Genomic DNA, 6,511 nt, shown 5'->3' on the forward strand with positions numbered 1-6,511 from the left:
CAATACCCCATACAAAACTTCCTTCAAAAGGGATGTCCGAAATCCCATTCATAACAAAGACGAACTCGGGTCGGATTCATTTTCGCGCAGAAAACAGATCCGAAAAGTGATGCACTAATCGGAAGGTTCCCGGAGTTTGGACGGTCGGATCGAGCTGAAAGTTTGAGAGGTGGTAGATATAGGGATTCTGCAGCCGATCAACGGTTGGATCTTCCAAAGGACGTCCGAGCTAGAAGCTGGACACCACACCCTAAACTCATCTAGATTCCCGTCCAGATTTAACAGGGCTCCGGTATATCGTGGATTGCCAGAGATTCCTGCATCGGAACTCGACGAAATTTTCCAGGGATTTTGTAGACTCAATTCTGCACAATTCCACCGAAGCAATCATTAAAATGACAGTTGAGGAGGCGGTGGCGACGGACACAAGTTTTCTATCCAAAAAAACAGCACGGTCGCCCGAGGGCAATGTTGACGTTGAGCCCCCGGGCTCCCTGGATGATTCCTCCATGATCTTGATAGAGATCGGAGTTGATGTTTATAAAGACCCTCATCCGAACATGATGATCGGTGGTGGGGCGCAGTCCTTGGTCGAACCAAGGTGACCAGCCGAGCTGGTGACGAAGATGCCGAAGTCGCAGTTGATCTGCAAGCGAGCCATCAACCTTTTGCCGAACACACAGCAGAACTCTCAATGAAACCACCAATGTTGGTGTCAAAACCGGCGGATCTCGGGTAGGGGGTCCCGAACTGTGCGTCTAAGGCAGATGGTAACATGAGGTAAGGGACACGATGTTTTAACCAGGTTCGGGCCCTCTTGATGGAGGTAAAACCCTACGTCCTGCTTGATTAATATTGATGATATGGGTAGTACAAGAGTAGATCTACCACAAGATCAGAGAGGCTAAACCCTAGAAGCTAGCCTATGGTATGATTGTATGTTTATATATTCTCTATCGACTAGCCTGGCCTCGGTTTATATAATGTACCAAAGGCCTAGGATAACAAGAGTCCTAGCCGAATACGCCGATGGGGAGGAGTCCTTGTTTTGATCATCAAGTCTTGTGGAATCTTCCATGTATCACCTGAGTAATTAGTACAAAAATAAACATTGTGCTCGGGAGTTTACGGAACATCTAACAAGAAAAAAGAGAGCTTACATCTAATTGAACTGATTTCTATTCCATTGAGGAATGTGAGCACATTGTACCATGTCCAGTGTTGCTTGCTTACCGGCCAACAAAATAATCTGCAATAATAACAACAATTCAGCAAGTACTCCCTCCGTTCCTAAATATAAGTCTTTCTAGAGATTCCACCAAGCGACTACATACGGAGAAAAATGAGTGAATCTACACTCTAAAATATGTCAACATACATCTGTATGTTGTATTCCGTTTGAAATGTCTAAAAAAACTTATATTTAGGAATAGAGGGAGTACTTGGCAGTGCTATCACTAAAGAAGTGATTACCTACATTGAATTTAAAATTATAGAATACATAATGCATGTGCTCCATGTCAGCAATCTATCTTGACACAAACGAGCATCATAACACAATTTGGAAATAGCATTCTCTGGTATTCCCATCAGACATTACATCACAGGTCAAATCAAACTTTCCACTGACCTCAAAGCCGCTTAGGACAACATGCTGAGATTGATTGGACGGCCATGAAAGGCGCAATTACGCGATCAGACAGCCCGGGAGGATGAAGATATGAGAGGGCACCATCACCTAAAGATGACTCACAGTCGTATTTAGTTACATGAGATACGAAAACATCTTGAACAAAGTCAGACAAAAAATAGTTGCAAGCAATGAACTACTTATTCTTCCTTGTCGTGGCTTCACGAGCCTCACTGTTTAGAAGCATAGTTTCTTTCACCTGCAAGTTAACATACCTAGCCAACATGTCTGGTCTTAAAATGGAAAATATTAACCAAATATATTAGTGAAGGAAGTACACTAATCAGAGATCAAATAGCAAGAAAACATACTGACCAACTCAGCTTCAGATTGAACATATGCAACAGGTACTACTGCCATATAAATTGCGTCACAAACCTTGAATAAACCGAGGCTTTAATCTTTCTCAAGTATGCGACTAAGTTCAATCTATTAATTCAGTAGTGCGTGTAGACAGAAATCCGATTGCAGGAAGATGAATATTATGTGTAGAACCCCATAATAGTATTTCTTAACCTATCTTCCATAGAAGCAACAAAATAACAGTGGCAAGACAACAACCGGATGGAGCAATCTCAACAATCTTCCATTGCGGGGATTTGCAAAATATCTTCCATTATATTCCAGGGAAACGAATATCTGGGATATCTTCTTTATCCTTGATGAACTCAGATGGAGCAATTTACGATAATTGTGTGTGGAAATGGAGCGCAGAGGTGGAGGCGGTGATGTGGGATTGGACACGCCACCAAGATAAAGAAGGTGTGCAAGGGCTGCCGCGTGGCTGATATGTTTCTGGGTTGGAGAGAGAGAGGGGGCCGTGTGATCCTGTAGATATCACCTAGAAGGGGTGGGGGTGGGGTGATGCGTCGCCGCCACCGGCGCTGGAGTGCCATTAGGTCTGGAGAGATAAAGAGACAGTGACAGTGCGGAAGAAGTCGAAACGCAAGGGGAGGAGGGTGTCGAGCGAAGGGAGACCGGTGTCTTGCATGTTCGATGTTTTTTTAGTGGAACACATTCAATGGTTCCTGTAAATTTGAATGGGCTTCATGCGAGAGCGGCCCAATTAACCACATGCCTCTAATTTTGATACGGGAGCAGCTTCCCAGTCCAGTCGGGGTAAGTACTACACTCAAAGTTTAATCAGACGGTTAAAAGGCCTAAAAGTGTAAATCAGATGGCTAGGCCTGAGAAGGTAGGAAAAGTGCTCAGTTATAATGTATCTAAATTACACCGATATAAATAAAGAATGAGTTCACAACACTACCAAAAGTGGTGATTTATTTTCTTATACTAACGGAGCTTATGAGATTTTCTATTGAGTTTTGTGTTGTGAAGTTTTCAAGTTTTGGGTAAGGATTTGATGGACTATGGAATAAGGAGTGGCAAGATCCTAAGGTAATATTCAAAGACAACCAAGATCCTAAGCTTGGGGATGCCCCGGAAGGCATGCCCTCTTTCGTCTTCGTCTATCAGTAACTTTACATGAGGCTATATTTTAATTAACCACATGATATGTCTTTTGCTTGGAGCATCTTGTATGATTTGAGTCTTTGATTTTTAGTTCGCCACAATCATCCTTGTTGTACACACCTTTTGAGAGGGACACGCATGAATCGTGATTTATTAGAATACTCTATATGCTTCACTTATATCTTTTGAGCTAGGCAATTTTTCTCTAGTGCTTCACTTATATCTTTTTAGAGCACGGCGATGGCTTTATTTTTTAGAAATTGATGAACTTTTATGATTCACTTATATTATGTTGGGAGTCTTTAAACAGCATGGTAATTTTCTTTGGTTATAAATTTAGTCCTAATATGATACGCATCCAAGAGGGATATAATAAAAACTTTCGTATAAAGTGCATTGAATACTATGAGAAGTTTGATTCCTTATGATTGTTTTGAGATATGAAGATGGTGATATTAGAGTCATGCTAGTGATTAGTTGTGAATTTGATAAATACTTGTGTTAAGGTTTGTGAGTCCCATAGCATGCACATATGGTGAACAGTTATGTAACGAAGTTGGAGCATGAGATATTTTTTGATTGTCTTCCTTATCAGTGCAAGTCGGGGATGCGCTATGGTCTTTTCATACCAATTTTTCCCCCTAGGAGCATGCACGTAGTACTTTGTTTGGATGACTAATAGATTTTTGCAATAAGTATGCGAGTTCTTTATGACTAATGTTGAGTCCATGGATTATATGCACTCTCACACTTCCACCTTTGCTAGCCTCACTAGTGTCACGTAACTTCCGCCATTGCCATAAACCCACCATAAACCTTCCTCAAAACAGCCACCATACCAACCTATTATGGCCTTTCTGTAGCCATTCCGAGATATATTGCCATGCAACTTTTCACCATTCCGTTTATTATGACACGTTCCGTCATTGTCATATTACTTTACATGATCATGTAGTTGACATCGTATTTGTGGCAAAGCTACCTTTCATCATTTTTATACATATCACTCTTGAGTCATTGCACACCCCGATACACCGCCAGAGGCATCCATATAGAGTCATATTTTGTTCAAAGTATCGAGTTGTAATTCTTGAGTTGTAAGTAAATAAAAGTGTGATGATATTAATTATTAGAGCATTACCCCATGTGAAGTAGTAAAAAAAGGGAGAGAAAAGGACAAAATAATAATAAAATGGCCCAAAAAAGAAAAAGAAAAAGCAGGGGCAATGTTACTATCCTTTTTCCACACTTGTGCTTCAAAGTAGCACTCTGATCTTCATGATAGAGAGTCTCATATGTTGTCACTTTCATATACTAGTGGGAATTTTTCATTATAGAACTTGGCTTGTGTATTCTAAAGATGGGCTTCCTCAAATTACCCTTGGTCTTCATGAGCAAGCAAGTTGGATGCACACCCACTTAGTTTCTTTTTTTTTGAGCTTTCATAAACTTATAGCTCTAGTGCATCTGTTGCATGGCAATCCCTACTCACTCACATTGATATCTATTGATGGGCATTTCCATAGCCCATTGATACGCCTAGTTGATGTTAGACTATCTCCCTCTTTTTGTCTTCTCCACAACCACCTTCTATTCCACCTATAGTGCCACGTTATTTTGAGAAGACATAATTTCCTTGTTAGTATGCTTGAAGTATTATTGTTTTTATGTCAATATTAAACTTTTTGTTTTGAATCTTCCGGATCTGAACATTCATGCCACAATAAATAAACTACATGGATAAATATGTTAGTTAGCATTCCACATAAAAAATTGTTTTTATCATTTAACTACTCAAGGACGAGCGGGAATTAATCTTGGGGATGCTTGATACGTCTCCAACGTATCTATAATTTTTTATTGTTCCATGCTATTATATTATCTGTTTTGGATGTTTTATATGCATTAGTATAGTATTTTATATTATTTTTGGGACTAACCTATTAACCTAGATCCCAGTGCCAGTTCCTGTTTTTTCCCTGTTTTTGAGTTCCACATAAAAGGAATACCAAACGGAGTCCAAACGGAATGAAACCTTCGTGATGATTTTTCTTGGATGAAAAGAAAACTAGGAGACTTTGAGATGAAGTCTGAGGAGCCACGAGGTGGCCACAAGGATGGAGAACGCGCCCCCCACCCTTGTGGGCCCCTCATGCACCTCCTGACCTAATTCTTTCGCCTATATATTCCCATATATCCCCAAACCACCAATGGCATCCACGAAAACACGTTTCCACCGCCGCAACCTTCTGCACCCGTGAGATCCCATCTAGGGACCTTTTCTGGCACCCTGCCGGAGGGGCTTCGATCACAGAGGGCTTCTACATCAACTCTATTTCCCTTCCGATGTAGCATGAGTAGTTTACCACAGACCTACGGGTCCATAGTTAGTAACTAGATGGCTTCTTCTCTCTCTTTGATTCTCAATACCATGTTCTCCTCGCTGTTCTTGGAGATCTATTCGATGTAATTTTTTTTGCGGTGTGTTTGCCGAGATCTGATGAATTATGGATTTATGATCATCTTACCTATGAATATTATTTGAATATTCTTTGAATTCTTATATGCATGATTTCATATCATCTGTAATTCTCTTCGAACTATCGGTGGCCAACTAGATTGGTTCTTCTTGCAATGGGAGAAGTGCTTAGCTTTGGGTTCAATCTTGCGGTGTCCTTTCCTAGTGAGAGTAAGGGAAGCAAGGCATGTATTGTATTGTTGCCATCGAGGATAAAAAGATGGAATTTTCATCATAATGCTAGAGTTAATTCCTCTACATCATGTCATCTTACTTAATGCGTTACTCCGTTCTTTATGAACATAATACTCTAGGTGCATGCTGGATAGTGGTCGATGTGTGGAGTAATAGTAGTAGATGCAGAATCGTTTCGGTCTACTTGACACAGACGTGATGCCTATATTCATGATCATTGCCTTAGATATCATCATAACTTTGCGCTTTTCTATCAACTGCTCGGCAGTAATTTGTTCACCCACCATATTATTTGCTATCTTGAGAGAAGCCTCTGGTGAAACCTATGGCCCCTGGGTCTATTTTCCATCATATAAGTTTCTATTTTCCATCATATATGTTTCTATTTTCTATCATATAAGTTTCCGATCTACTATTTTGCAATCTTTTACTTTCTGATCTATAAACCAAAAATACCAAAAGTATTTACTTTATGAGAAATGTAACGACCGAATGTTTGGTATTTGATTGCGCGGCCGCGGGTATCGCTTGTTCGATGTTCATGCGGTTTTTTTAGTCCGATTAGAGGTAAACACCAAAGCGAAAAAGTGTGCAAGAATTGGTATTCGATCCCAGGTCCATAGGCTATCAAAGGA

This window comes from Triticum aestivum, chromosome 7A (genome assembly GCF_018294505.1).
Source record: "Triticum aestivum cultivar Chinese Spring chromosome 7A, IWGSC CS RefSeq v2.1, whole genome shotgun sequence".
In the NCBI taxonomy this organism is placed as follows: Eukaryota; Viridiplantae; Streptophyta; class Magnoliopsida; order Poales; family Poaceae; genus Triticum; species Triticum aestivum.